General features: G+C 39.3%; 1 non-coding gene across 1 annotated transcript; it reads right to left on the minus strand.

Moving 5' to 3' along the window:
• Positions 1 to 15721: 15721 nt before the first annotated feature.
• LOC112740079 (small nucleolar RNA R71) lies at positions 15722 to 15825 on the minus strand. The gene has a single exon (XR_003171013.1). It is a non-coding gene; the product is annotated as a small nucleolar RNA R71 (small nucleolar RNA).
• Positions 15826 to 16115: the final 290 nt, after the last annotated feature.

The following is a 16115-nucleotide window of genomic DNA, read 5'->3' on the forward strand; positions in this document are numbered from 1 at the left end:
ATAAAGATAGAAATACTTATGTGTATCGTTGGTGAGAATTTCAGATAAAGGTATAGAGATGCTTTCGTCCCTCTGAACTTCTGCTTTCCTGCTGTCTTCATTTAATCAATCCTACTCCTTTCCATGGCTGGCTTTATGTAAGGACATCACCATTATCAATGGCTACTTTTGATCCTCTCTGGAAAATGGTCCGATACGCTGTCACTGCATGGCTAATCGTCTGGAGGCATCACCGTTGTTAATGGCTACGTCCCATCCTCTTGTGAAAATGGTCCAAATGCTCTGTCATAGCCCGGCTAATCATCTTGAGGTTCTCGATCATACTGGAATAGGATTCACCCTCCTTTTGCGTCTGTCACTACGCCCAGCACTCGCGAGTTTGAAGTTCGTCATAGTCATTCAATCCCAGAGTTCTACTCAGAATACCACAGACAAGGTTTAGACTTTCCGGACTCTCATGAATGCCGCCATCAATCTAGCTTGTACCACGAAGATTCTGATTAAGAGATCCAAGAGATAATCATTCAATCGAAGGTAGAATGGAAGTGGTTGTCAGGCATGCGTTCATAGGGAATGATGATATGTCTGACATGTGTCTGACAACCACCTCCGTTCTACATTAGAATGAATGATTATCTCTTAGATTTCTTAATCAGAATCTTCGTAGTATAAGCTAGATCGATGGCGGTATTCATGAGAATCCAAAAAGTTTAAACCTTGTCTGTGGTATTCCGAGTAGGATTCTGGGATTGGATGACTGTGACGGGCTTCAAACTCGCGAGTGCTGGGCGTAGTGACAGACACAAAAGGATAGTCAATCTTATTCCAACATGATCGAGAACTTCCAGATGATTAGCCGTGCTGTGACAGAGCATTTGGACCATTTTCACTGAGAAGATGGAAAGTAGCCATTGACAACGGTGACACCTTACATAGAGCTTGCCATGGAAGGAACTTTGCACTTTTTCATGCATGAGGGAAGAGGAATACAAGAGAAAAGCTGAAATTCAGAAGACAAAGCATCTCCAAAACTCCAACATATTCTCCATTACTGCATAATAAGTATTTATTTCATGCTCTTTTATTCCTTGCAAGCAAATTTGATAAGTGAATTGTTTTATTGTTTTCCTGACTAAGAGTTACAAGGTAACCATAGATTGCTTCAAGCCAACAATCTCCGTGGGATCGACCCTTACTCACGTAAGGTATTACTTGGACGACCCAATGCACTTGCTGGTTAGTTGTGCAAATTTGTGAAGAATTGTGATTTCCAATTTCGTGCACCAAGTTTTTGGCGCCGTTGCCGGGGATTGTTTGAGTTTGAACAACTGACGGTGAATCTTGTTGCTTAGATTAGGAAATTTTTGTCTTTTGGGTCAGAGTCTTTTATTTTCTTTTCAAAATCTTCTTTTTTAAAAATAATTTTTCTATTAAATCTTGTGCCAAACTTTAAGTTTGGTGTTTTCTTGTTGATTTTCCTTTGTTTTTCGAAAATTTTAGTTTGGTTTTTTAAAAATTTTAAGTTTGGTGTTCCTTCTTCATGTTCTTATTGTTCTTATGAGTCTTCAAGGTGTTCTTGAGTTTTCCTTGTGTCTTGATCTTAAAATTTTTAAGTTTGGTTTTCGTTGGTGTTTTTCCTCCAAAATTTTCGAAAACAAGGAGCATTAAATCTAAAAATTTTAGATCTTGTGTTATTTTATTGTTTTTCTCTTTCCTCATTAAATTCAAAAAAATATCTTTTCCCTCTATTTTAAAGCAATTTTTCGAAAATCAATTTTAAAATTCATATTTATTTATTTATTTTTATTTATTTATTTCAAAATTTAAAATTTAAAAAAAAAATCATATCTTTTTCAAAACTTCCTAACCACTTTCTCTCTCCTCATTTTTTTTGAAAATCTTCACCCATTTTTATTTATTTTATTTTAATTTATTTTATTTTCGAAATAAATAAATAATTAAATAAATAAAAATATTTCTTCTCTATTTTACATCATCTCCCTTTCTCCATCATGGATCTAAGTGGAAATGAACTGTTCAGAAGGACTCTGGGGTCATATGCTAACCCCTTTACTGCTTCATATGGGAGTAGTATCTGCATACCCTCCATTGGAGTCAGTAGCTTTGAGTTGAATCCTCAGCTCATTATCATGGTGCAGCAAAGCTGTCAGTATTCCGGTCTTCCACAGGAAGAACCTATAGAGTTTCTGGCACAGTTTTTACAAGTTGCTGACACAATACATGATAAGGAAGTAGATCAGGATGTCTACAGATTATTACTATTTCCATTTGCTGTAAAAGACCAAGCCAAGAGGTGGTTAAATAACCAACCTAAGGCTAGCATAAAGACATGGAAACAGCTGACAGAGAAATTCCTGAATCAATACTTTCCTCCAAAACGGATGACACAGCTAAGGCTGGACATCCAAGGCTTTAAACAAGGAGATAATGAATCTCTTTATGATGCCTGGGAGAGATACAGAGAGATGCTAAGAAAATGCCCCTCTGAAATGTTTTCAGAGTGGGTTCAGTTAGACATCTTCTATTATGGGCTTGCAGAAAGAGCTCAGATGTCTCTAGATTACTCAGCTGGTGGATCTATCCACATGAGAAAGACAATTGAAGAAGCTCAAGAGCTCATTGATACAGTTACCAGAAATCAGCATCTGTACCTAAGCAGCGAATCTTCCATGAAAGAAGAGGCTAAAACAGTGACTACTGAACCCAGTCCTGCTGAACAAGCTACTGAATTCAATCAGCAATTGGACTTTCTAACACAGCAGTTAGCCAAATTCAAAGATAGACTACAAGAGACAAGGATGGCTAATATAAATATGGAAGAACAATTGAAGCAAACAAAGCAGCAGCTGTCAAAACAAATAACAGAAGAATGCCAAGCAGTTCAATTAAGAAGTGGGAAAACATTAAATACCCCACCTCAAGGTAGCAGGAAGCCAAGAAATGAGCAAACTACCCAAAATCCATCTGAGGACAGTAAGAGCCCAGGGAAAGATAATTCTGGCGTTAAAACGCCAGAAATTGGGTGGAAGGCTGGCGCTGAACGCCCAGATTATGCTCAGGACTGGCATTCAACGCTAGAAACAAGCAAGGAACTGGCGTTGAACGCCCAAAAGAAGCACAGTTTTGGCGTTCAGACGCAGGGAACAGATGAGGAGTTGGCGTCTAACGTCACTACAGCTTCTAACTCTGGTACTCAAATGCCAGTGAGGGATCAGACACACACAAGTGCTGATGACAACCTCTCTAAAAAGGCTTCTTTAACCATTTCTGTAGGAAATAAACCTGCAGCAACCAAGGTTGAGGAATATAAAACCAAGATACCTTATCCTCAAAAACTCCGCCAAGAGGAGCAGGATAAGCAATTTGCTCGCTTTGCAGATTATCTCAGGACTCTTGAAATTAAGATTCCGTTTGCAGAGGCACTTGAGCAAATACCTTCTTATGCCAAGTTCATGAAAGAGATCTTAAGTCATAAGAAGGATTGGAGAGAAACTGAAAGAGTTCTCCTCACTGAAGAATGCAGTGCAGTCATTCTGAAAAGCTTTCCAAAAAAGATTAAAGATCCCGGAAGCTTTCTGATACCATGCATATTAGAAGGTAATTGCACCAAGACAGCCCTATGTGATCTTGGGGCAAGCATCAACCTAATACCTGCATCCACCATCAGAAAGCTTGGCTTAACTGAAGAAGTTAAACCAACCCGAATATGTCTCCAACTTGCTGATGGCTCCATTATATACCCATCAGGCGTGATTGAGGACATGATTGTCAGGGTTGGGCCATTCGCCTTTCCCACTGACTTTGTTGTGCTGGAAATGGAGGAGCACAAGAGTGCTACTCTTATTCTAGGAAGACCTTTCCTAGCAACTGGACGAACTCTCATTGACGTCCAACAGGGGGAAATAACACTGAGAGTCAATGAGGATGAGTTTAAGTTGAATGCTGTCAATGCCATGCAGCATCCAGACACACCAAAAGACTGCATGAAAGTTGATCTCATTGACTCTCTGGTGGAGGAGATCAACATGGCTGAGAGTCTCGAATCAGAGCTGGAAAACATTTTTAAAGATGTTCCGCCTGACCTAAAGGATTCAGAGGAATTGAAAGAGCCTTTGAAATTTCCTCAGGGAGAGGAAAAACCTCTTAAACCCGAGCTCAAACCATTACCATCATCCCTGAAATATGCATTTCTGGGAGAAGGTGATACTTTTCCAGTGATCATAAGCTCTGCTTTAAATCCACAGGAAGAGGAAGCACTAATTCAAGTGCTAAGGACACACAAGACAGCTCTTGGGTGGTCCATAAGTGACCTTAAGGGCATAAGCCCAGCGAGATGCATGCACAAAATCCTATTGGAGGATGATGCTAAGCCAGTGGTTCAACCACAGAGGCGGCTAAATCCAGCCATGAAGGAAGTGGTGCAGAAAGAGGTCACTAAATTACTGAAGGCTGGGATTATTTATTCTATTTCTGATAGCCCCTGGGTGAGTCCTGTTCAAGTTGTCCCTAAAAAGGGAGGCATGACAGTGGTTCATAATGAAAAAAATGAACTGGTTCCTACAAGAACAGTTACAGGGTGGCGCATGTGTTTTGATTACAGAAGGCTCAATACAGCCACCAGAAAGGATCATTTCCTTTACCATTCATAGACCAGATGCTAGAAAGACTAGCAGGTCATAATTATTACTGCTTTTTGGATGGCTATTCAGGCTACAACCAAATTGCAGTAGATCCCCAGGATCAAGAAAAAACAGCATTCACATGTCCATCTGGAGTATTTGCTTACAGAAGGATGCCTTTTGGGTTGTGTAATGCGCCTGCAACCTTTCAGAGATGCATGCTCTCTATTTTCTCTGATATGGTGGAAAAATTTCTGGAAGTCTTCATGGATGACTTCTCAGTATATGGAGACTCATTCAGCTCCTGTCTTGATCACCTGACACTGGTTTTGAAAAGATGCCAAGAGACCAACCTGGTTTTAAACTGGGAAAAATGTCACTTTATGGTGACTGAAGGGATTGTCCTTGGGCATAAAATTTCAAACAAGGGAATAGAGGTGGATCAAGCTAAAATAGAGGTAATTGAAAAGTTACCACCACCTGCCAATGTTAAGGCAATCAGAAGCTTTCTGGGGCATGCAGGATTCTATAGGAGGTTTATAAAGGATTTTTCAAAAATTGCAAAACCTCGAAGCAACCTGCTAGCTGCTGACACGCCATTTGTGTTTAACACAGAGTGCCTGCAAGCGTTTGAAACTCTGAAAGCTAAACTGGTCACAGCACCAGTTATCTCTGCACCAGACTGGACATTACCATTGGAATTAATGTGTGATGCCAGTGATCACACCATTGGTGCAGTACTGGGGCAGAGGCATGACAAGCTTCTGCATGTCATTTATTATGCTAGCCGTGTTTTGAATGATGCCCAGAAAAATTACACAACTACAGAAAAAGAATTGCTTGTAGTGGTTTATGCCATTGATAAGTTTAGATCATACTTAGTAGGATCAAAAGTGATTGTGTACACAGATCATGCTGCTCTTAAATATCTACTCACAAAGCAGGATTCAAAACCCAGACTCATAAGATGAGTGTTGCTTCTGCAAGAGTTTGATATAGAAATAAGATACAGAAAAGGGACAGAGAACCAAGTGGCTGACCATCTGTCCTGGATAGAACCAGTGGAAGGGGCGTCCTCCCCCTCTATTGAGATCTCTGAAACCTTTCCGGATGAGCATTTGTTCGCCATTCAGGAATTACCATGGTTTGCAGACATTACAAACTACAAAGCTGCAAGGTTCATTCCCAAAGAGTACAGCAGGCAACAAAAGAAAAAATTAATTACTGATGCAAAGTACTACTTGTGGGATGAACTCTATCTCTTTAAGAGATGTGCAGATGGAATAATACATACGTGTGTGCCTAGAGAAGAAGCACAGAGGATCCTATGGCATTGTCATTGATCACAATATGGAGGCCATTTCGGAGGAGAGCGAACAGCCACCAAGGTCCTCCAATGTGGTTTTTACTGGCCTACACTCTACAGAGATTCCCAAGAGTTTATGCGTAACTGTGACAGTTGCCAGAAAGCTGGTAATTTACCTCATAGTTACGCCATGCCTCAACAAGGAATCTTGGAGATTGAGTTGTTTGACGCATGGGGAATTGATTTCATGGGGCCTTTCCCACCATCATACTCAAACACTTATATTCTGGTGGCAGTTGACTATGTATCAAAATGGGTAGAGGCCATTGCCACACCCACCAATGATACTAAAACAATACTGAAATTCCTCCAGAAACATATATTCAGCAGATTTGGTGTCCCTAGGGTACTAATCAGTGATGGGGGCACTCACTTCTGTAACAAACAGCTTTACTCCGCCATGGTCCGGTATGGGATTCGCCACAAGGTGGCAACTCCATATCATCCACAGACAAATGGGCAAGCTAAAGTTTCTAACAGAGAACTGAAAAGAATTCTGGAATGGACTGTAAGTGATGACAAGTCATCTTAGCCTAGTTTCACTAGCCTTTTTCTTTTGTTTTCAATTGATTTTATGTACTTTCTTAAGCCATAAGCAAGCCAATTGGGTAGATTTCCATGTTTCCTTTGATTCAATCAACCATGTATGAATTCATGCACTTTCATGAGATTTTATGCTATAATTGTCATATATTATGAAAGAAACACAATCTCATGATTTGGGGCATAGCTTTGATTGTTTTGATTGATTGGTGATAGGTGAAAAGAGTTTTGAAGAAGGTTGAAGGAAGAAGGAAGGGCTAGGAGCAAGAGAGAACAAAAAGTTTGAGCCAAAGTTTGCCTCAAACTTTAACTCAAACTTTTAAAAGAGTTGAAAACATACCAGAGAAAAAAAAGCTTGAGCTAAAGTTTGCCTCAAACTTTAGCTCAAACTTTTGGAAGAATTGAAAACACTCCAGAGAAAAAAGCTTGAGCAAAAGTTTGCCTCAAAATTTAGCTCAAACTTTTTGGCAAACGTTGGCATCACAAAACCAACACCCTGGAGGAGAAAAGCTTGCGCCAACGTTTGCCTCAAACTTTTTGGCAAACGTTGGCGCCACACACATTTACAAGGGAGCCAATGTTTGAGCAAAAGTTTGACCTCAAACTTTGGCTGAAACGTTGGTAGCAGCAAGCTTAAGCAATCTGGTATAAAAAGTTTGAGTAAAAGTTTGCCTCAAACTTTTACTCAAACTTTTATGATTTCAACCTGGTTCACAATGGATCTTTCTCCAACTCCAAGAGCAATCAACCAAGGCCTTTATCAACCCAATTCCATCAAGAGCAAAGGCCCAATTCAAGGCTTGAAGACCATTTGAAGAAGGTGTATAAATAGCTTAGGATTTAAGTTTTCGGGGAGCTTTTCCTTTGGCATTCTTAGAACACTTACAGAGAGCTCACCTTTACATTGTTGCTTTAGAATTCTAGAGAATTGGGAAGGAGAATTGATCTCTCTTCTTCCTTGTTCTTGCTCAGCACTCTTTACTTTTCTTGTTTTGGATCTTGGGTGGAGAATTGAAGAAATTCTATTTCAATCTCACCTTGGGATCTTGTTTAATTTTCAGCATTGAGTTTCCATCTCGGTTAATTGCTTCTTCTTCTATTCTTCTGCAATTTACATTTCTTTATTTCCTTTGCAATTATTCTTGCTGGATCTAGGAAGGCAGTGAGATCTAGACTTGGCTATCTAGTCTCTTGAGTCCTGAGATCTATAACTTTCAATTTCAATTTCCTTATTTCGTTGTCACACCAAGCTTATTCTCATTTTCATTTAAGATCCGGTTTAATTGAATCCATCTTTTACATTCCTGTCTGTTGAATTTTTCTTTTCTTTGTTTAAATTCTGCAAATCCACTTCCCAATTCCCTTTACAATTCAAGCCATTTACATTTCTTGCACTTTAAGATTCTGCAATTTACATTTCTTGCGTTCTAAGTTTCTGCCATTTAATTTCTTGTTATTTAAGATTCAGTACTTTATTTTTTGTTCACTTTAATTTCATGCAATTTACCCATTCCCTTTACTTTCCATGAAATTTAAATTCTGTTAATCACAAATCACTCAACCAAATCTTGATTCGCTTGACTAAATCAACCACTAAACTAAAATTGCTCAATCCTTCAATCCCTGTGGGATCGACCTCACTCCCGTGAGTTTTTATTACTTGATGCGATCCGGTGCACTTGCCGGTTAGTTTTGTGTGTTTGGAATTCGTTTTTCGTTTTCCGAAAAAATACACATCAAGTTTTTGAGGCAAACGTTGGCGCAAGCTTTTCTCCTCCAGGGTGTTGGTTTTGTGATTCCAACGTTTGCCAAAAAGTTTGAGGCAAACGTTGGCTCAAGCTTTTCTCCCAAAAGTTTGAGCTAAAGTTTGAGGCAAACTTTTGCTCAAGCTTTTTTCTCTGGAGTGTTTTCAATTCTTCCAAAAGTTTGAGCTAAAGTTTGAGGCAAACTTTAGCTCAAGCTTTTTTTTCTCTGGTATGTTTTCAACTCTTTTAAAAGTTTGAGTTAAAGTTTAAGGCAAACTTTGGCTCAAACTTTTTGTTCTCTCTTGCTCCTAGCCCTTCCTTCTTCCTTCAACCTTCTTCAAAGCTCTTTTCACCTATCACCAATCAATCAAAACAATCAAAGCTATGCTCCAAATCATGAGATTGTGTTTCTTTCATAATATATGACAATTATAGCATAAAATCTCATGAAAGTGCAAGAATTCATACATGGTTGATTGAATCAAAGGAAACATGGAAATCTACCCAATTGGCTTGCTTATGGCTTAAGAAAGTGCATAAAATCAATTGAAAACAAAAGAAAAAGGCTAGTGAAACTAGGCTAAGATGACTTGTCATCACAACACCAAACTTAAAGCTTGCTTGTCCCCAAGCAAGAAAGGAATTATGCTCAAAGGTTCTTTCAATCAGAATGGATTTGAAAAATTACATGTACTATCCTGTGAGTGAAGTGATCAAGTGACAGTGGAGTGAACTTTAAATCATATGCTCATGCAAGGGCCTCAGTGCTTACTAGTCCTTACATATTGGAAGTCTTAGGTCTTAGGACTTTCATCCAAATGATATCATGGAGATCTCTCTATAGGTAATCACCTTGAAGCAGCTTAATAGTTTCTGTGCTTTGGCCTTCACTCTAAGTGTCATGTCTCAAAGCGGCTCTTTAGATAAACTTTCAATCAATACTCCTAAACCAGTTGGTTTTAAGGTATTAGGTGTTAAAGCACCCTTAAGGATTTACTTGCTCAAGCCTCTTTCTTTGACACAATTCAACCACAAGCATTTACTAGGATAACAACTCTTTGAGTTTTTGTTTCTCTTTTCTTTTCTGCCTAGTAATTGATGCTCAGAGCCTTGGGCCATCTTCTTTTTGTTTTTGTATTTTCTTTATTTCCTTTTGTTTTGTTTGCTGCTTCTTGGATCAATAAATGTTTGAGAATCTCCACAACACTTCTTTGAACTCTATGTCCCGCCTATGAGCTCCCATGCAAGTTTTCATAAGCATGCAACCTCAATACATAATTATACAACTAGAACCACCACTTCTCCTAATCTTTTGCTTGCCTCAAAATTGTTTAATTCCTCAATCCTTCTTTTCAAAGAACTTTCATGTGATGCATTTTTTTGAAAAATTGAGTGCAAACAAGTTTTGGAGAGTATGATGTTGTAAATGATCAAGCATCTTGCTTATTGAATTTCAGAAAAAAACTATACTAAACAAACAAATAATCAGGGAAACAAAACCACTCTCAATCATAGCAGTGTTTGATGTAAGATAATCACTTAACAATACAATCTTTTGGAGTTCGCTTGCTTTACTCCTCATCATCATCATCACTGATCCACACATTCCTCTTTCATCTCTTTGGTTGATGATGCTTAATCCTTCCAAAAGCTTGTATGATGCTCTACAATGATATTGAAAGTTGCTTGTTCCCCAAGCACTTAAAAAATGGTTAGCATGCATGATTTATTTGTGGGCCTTTTGAACTTACTTTAGTGTGGGAACACCAAACTTAGTACCTTGCCAATAGTTCTCATGCATCAGATTAACCATGTGTGAACTTTTTTTCTTTTTCAAAAGTAATAAATTGAAAACTAGGAAACAGCAGAATAGTTAACTAGTTTATCTAAATGCTTGAAGCTAGCATTATGCAGAAAGTGAGAATGCGTTTTATGATGAAATTTTGGTGGAACACCAAACTTAGAATCCTTCATTCTCCCTTAGATTGTTTTGGTGTGCAACACCAAACTTAGCTTCTTGCAATATAGATGAAGTTAATTAACCTTTTTATTAAAATAACTATGGAAAGAAAACTACCTCAGGTTGGGTTGCCTCCTAACAAGCACTCTTTTATTGTCATTAGCTTGACATCCTTCATTTTCTGATCATGGAAGTTGAGGCTTCTGTTGCCTTTGGTTTCCCCCTCTCACCGTGGGCTTTTCCTTGAGGATTGTTTCTTTTCCCGTAGCCTTCTCACTTTTTTCTATAACTGCTTTCCCTTTCAACCCAGCAGCTTTTTCACTGTTCTTTGGGTCATTTTCAGTGGCCCTTAGGGATATATTTGCCTCTCTCTCACCCAATTCAGCAAGGTTTTGAACCAGTTGTTCCATTTGCTTTTCAACTCTTCTGAGTGAGGCCTCTTGGTTCCTGCTTATCATCTCTTGATTTTTTCTTATTTCTTCCTGCTCTACTGTCATCATTTCTTGAACCTTCATGTATCTTTCTATCATCATTTCTAGGACATAGAGTCTTTGAGAGTTTGGAATTGGTTGTGGTTGTGTCAACTGTGATGGTTGATGAGAGTCATTTTAGGCGAGTTGTGAGGTAGGATGGGGTTGGAAGTGTGTACATTGGGGTGGTGTGTGATGGTTGTTGTTGTGGGGGTGGTTTTTATGCTGGTTTTTGAAATTGGGGTTGTTACAGTTGAAGTCCCTTGGTCTTTGATTTTGGTTTTCAACCCCCCTCTAGTTGGATTGAGTTCTCCAGGGTGGGTTGTACACATCATTCTGAGTCCTACGTTGGAACATGCTTGAGGAGCTATTTGGAGAGTGTGATCCCTCATGACTTTGTTGCTCATAGTTAATTACTCCAGAACCGTTTTCAGATTGATTCCAACAATGGGGATTTTGAGGTGAGTTCTGTGCATTTGCCACAGCATGTTGCAGTTCATCTACTTTTCTGTTAATCAGCTCCAATTGTTGCTTAAGCTGTTGATGTATCTGCTCGCTTTGGGCCATGATTGCACGAATACCTTCAATTTCCTTCTCTTGTGCGAATGGTTGAACTCCTGCCTCTGGTTTAACAGTTCTTTGAGGTGGCTTCAGCTTGACTAGGAGTTCACTCATTAGTTCTTCCCATCCGATGATGTTTCCTTGTGGGAAAGCTTCAAACCACTGAGCAATGTCGTTCATGGTGATGAGTGGTTGCTTGTCATCTAAGGTGGGGATATCGCTCCCATGATTACTGGCATTCATTGAGTTCCCTTCCGTGGTCTGCACAATCACATACAGTTCAAATGAAGATAGAGTATATTTATGCCAGGATATGATTAAAGGGTTAGTTAACGCAATGTGTCAAACAGTTGGTAAACTTGAGAGATTAATGATCGAAAATCACTTCTCTCGTTGATTTATCAAGCTATGAGAATCATATTCAGCAAGTTAAACCAAGAGAACTTCACTCTATTACTAAAGTGATGTTTCAATTAGCTCAGGCAAAAATTCAAACAGTTAGTGTGTCAGTCAAAATTTAGAGAAACAAAAAAGAAAAAGTGCTTGATCTAGATCTCCACTTCACGTAATCATTGTCAATCTATTTCAATCCCCGGCAACGGCGCCAAAAACTTGCCGGTTAGATTTGTGTGTTTAGAATTCATTTTTCATTTTCCGAAAATACACGTCAGTAAGTACCCGTAGAAAGGATTGGGCACGAAGCTTGGATGATGCTCTGTGGGCTTACAGAACAGCATTCAAGACTCCTATAGGGACCTCTCCATACCAACTTGTGTATGGTAAGGCTTGTCACCTGCCCGTAGAACTGGAACATAAGGCCTACTGGGCAACTAGATTCTTAAACTTTGATGCCAAACTAGCTGGAGAAAAAAGATTCCTCCAGCTGAATGAGCTAGAGGAATTCAGATTCACTGCCTTCGAAAATGCCAAGCTTTATAAAGAGAAGTAAAAAAGGTGGCATGACAGAAAGCTGTCATCTAGAATCTTTGAACCAGGACAAAAGATTCTGTTGTTTAACTCTAGGCTCAGGCTATTCCCCAGGAAACTGAAGTCCCGGTGGAGGGGACCATATGTGATTACAAGTGTATCACCATGTGGCTATGTGGAGCTTCAAGATATTGATTCTGATAAGAAGTTCATTGTTAATGGATAGAGAATCAAGCACTATTGATGCCAAGGCATCTTAGGCTAGTTTCACTAGTATTTTTCTGTTAGTTTTAGTGGTTTTATGCATTTTCTTGAGCTTAAAGTAACCAAGAATGGTTAAAAGAATAACAAAGCAATGAACCATCCAAACAATATGATTTTGATGCAAATTCCATGAGTTTTAGTTATATTACTTGAATGCTATGAATGGAAGATTTCTCATGAAATTTTGCAAGACTTTGATGCAATTGTTTGGATGATTTCAGGGAAGAAGAGGCTAAGCAAGGAAGCAACAAAATCAATAAAGGAAGCTTGAATATCACATGTGGAGTTTAAGTTCCAGTTTAAGCCTAAACTGGAGCTTAAACGCCAGAATCATGAAGGCTAAGAAATGCTGGAATTGAAGTTTAACCTCCAGTTTAACCTTAAACTGGAGGTTAAACGCCAGAATGGAAGTCTCACCAAAGAAGCACGCCCACGTTTAACCTCCAGTTTGACCTTAAACTGGAGGTTAAACGCCAGAAGTGAGAAGAGCACCAAAGGGGGCAGTTCCACGTTTAACCTCCAGTTTAACCTTAAACTGGAGGTTAAACGCCAGAAAGGGGAAAAGCACCAGGGAGCCATTTCCACGTTTAAGCTCCAGTTTGACCTTAAACTGGAGCTTAAACGTGTTCCACCAAGTTTCTCCTCCAGGGTTGCTTTCTCCATTTCCACGTTTAAGCTCCAGTTTAACCTTAAACTGGAGCTTAAACGTGTTCGACACCTCCAGGGCTACCTTTCTCCTCTTCCACGTTTAAGCTCCAGTTTAACCTTAAACTAGAGCTTAAACGTGTTCGACCTCCAGGATGGCTTTCTCCTCTTCCACGTTTAAGCTCCAGTTTAACCTTAAACTGGAGCTTAAACGTGTTCGACCTCCAGGATGGCTTTCTCCTCTTCCACGTTTAAGCTCCAGTTTAACCTTAAACTGGAGCTTAAACGTGTTCGACTCTCCAGGGCTGCCTTCTTCCATTTCCACGTTTAAGCTTCAGTTTAACCTTAAACTGAAGCTTAAACGTGCTTCTACAAAAGGCTTCACTGGAAGTGTCTGGCGTTTAAGCTGCAGTTTAAGCTTAAACTGCAACTTAAACGCCACTCTTGGAAAAGGTTTCTGGGCCAAAAATATTGCGGTTTAAAGTTAGTCTTTGAGCACAAACATTAACTTAAACTTACTCTGGCATGAAACCCAATTGAATATCATGGTTTATGGGATTGGGCCTGAAGGATTGATGAGTCTGAAATTTCAAATTGTTGAGTCATGTATTATTATTTGATTATCACTAAGTTGGCTCAATGAATGTTATAGAATTTGGATCAGCAGCCTCATCAAGATTATGGATCATAAACCCAAAGCAAAAGGAAAGCAGGGAGAGGCCTCAAAGCCCAAGAAACATAACAGAAGCTCAATATAGAAAGTGTATAAATAGGATAGAATTTAAGTTAGGAAGGACTTTTTACCTTTTCATTTAGCTAGTTTTCATTTCTTTGTAATTGAATTCAGAGCTATGACTCACTAAACCCCCTTTCATTGGGTTAGGGAGCTCTATTGTAATTCAATGAATCAATAATAGTTTATCTTCTTCTTCAATCTTTTCTCTTGAATTTTGTTAGAAAGCTTCTCGATCTAATTCCATTGGGTAGTTGTCTTGGGAAAGAAACTACCCATAATTGGAATCCTTCGGAACCTTGGGAAAGGAATGGAGGATTCATGTTAGAGAAGCTTTCTCACAGTGAATTGGATTGGGGTTTGGATGGATATTGTGACATGTAATCCTACCAAATTGTGGTTCATGAAACTGTGTGGTATAATCAGTGATCGAGCATCATCTCTTCTTATGAACATTTAAACCAAGGGATTGGGAATTTGTTTGTTTTTAGAGAGAATTGGTGAGCCAAGGGATTGGGATCCAATCATATAAGATTGCCAAGCAAAATTTAATGAACGCATTGGTTGAGGAAGAGATAAACATGTTTTGATTCGGAGATCTCAATATCTCCTATAACCCAATGAATTCCCCATTTCTGATTTCCACTTTCTCTTTACATTCTGCAACTCAATTCATGCAATCACCCCCATTCCCTTTTAATTTCAGCAATTTAGCTTCTGCTCTTTAATTCATGCAATTTAAGATTCCGCCATTTAAATTTCTTGTCATTTACATTTCCCGCCAATTTTACATTCCGCAATTCTCATCTAAATCTTGATTCCGCTCAACTAGAACACACCTCTAATCCGAATTGCTCACTCAACCAATCCTTGTGGGATTCGACCTCACTCTATTGTGAGTTTTTACTTGACGATAACTGGTGCACTTGCCGAAAGGAATTTTGCCGATCGTGCAATTTCCTAAATCGTAGCATAACTAGTTTATGCGCATCAAGTTTATGGCGCCGTTGCCGGGGATTGGTTTTCGATTGACAATTCTCAAATTGGAAGTTAACTAGATTGAGCAATATTTTTTTGTTTGTTTTGATTAATTCAGTACAAGTTACTTGTTGAATTTTAATTTCTGCACTCTGTTACATGCTTTCTTTCTTTATGCCTTTAAATTCAAGCAACTAACTCACTGACTCACTAACTGTTTGAATTAATTCCTCAATTGCTCTAACCATACTCTTCCATTAACCAAGAGTATTTCACTTGTTTGTTGCCTGTGCTGTGTTCTTGTATGACAGGTAGGAGAGGAGAGACATCGACTCCTCCATATACCGAACCAGAGAGGACCCTTCATAGACTTAGAAGGGAAGCAAGAGGGAAGAGAGTACTGGGAGAAGAAGAATCTGAAGGAGAATCTGAGGACAATTTTGAGGAAGCTCTAGATCTCAACATGGATAGAGAAGTTCACAACCATGAGAGAGCCGATGGAAACAATGCCATTCCTGAGAGGAGGGTTCTTAGTTCATACATAAACCCAACCTCTGGGAATTGTGGTAGCAGCATTCAGAAACCACCCATTCAGGCCAACAATTTTGAGCTCAAACCACAGCTAATATCACTTGTGGAGAATCATTGTTCATTTGGTGGAAGTGCTAATGAAGACCCAAACCAACATCTCACAAAATTCCTGAGAATTTGTGACACTGTGAAGTCCAATGGAGTCCAGGAAGATGCCTATAAACTGCTTTTGTTCCCATTTTCACTTAGGGACAAAGCAGCTAAGTGGCTGGAATCATTCCCAAGGGGGAGTCTAACAACATGGGATGAGGTGGAAAGCAAGTTTCTGGCACGTTTCTACCCCCCACAAAAGGTCAATAGGCTTCGATCTGAGGTTCAAACTTTTAGACAACAAGATGGTGAAACTCTCTACGAGGCATGGGAGAGGTTCAAGGATTTGACAAGGAAATGCCCACCAGACATGTTCCATGACTGGGTGCAATTGCATATTTTCTATGATGGACTCTCTTATGAATCAAGGAAGGCTGTAGACCATTCATCAGGAGGTTCATTGAACAGGAAAAAGACTGTGGAAGAAGCCATTGAAGTGATTGAGACAGTGGCTGAGAATGAGTACTACTATGCATCAGAGAGGCACAACACTAAGGGAGTCATGGAGCTGAACCATGTTGATACAATTCTAGCCCAAAACAAGGTGTTTGCCAAGCAACTAGCAGAGCTTACCAGACAATTAGAAACAAAGCAAGTGGCTG

Source organism: Arachis hypogaea, chromosome 13 (assembly GCF_003086295.3).
Source record: "Arachis hypogaea cultivar Tifrunner chromosome 13, arahy.Tifrunner.gnm2.J5K5, whole genome shotgun sequence".
NCBI classification, from domain to species: domain Eukaryota; kingdom Viridiplantae; phylum Streptophyta; class Magnoliopsida; order Fabales; family Fabaceae; genus Arachis; species Arachis hypogaea.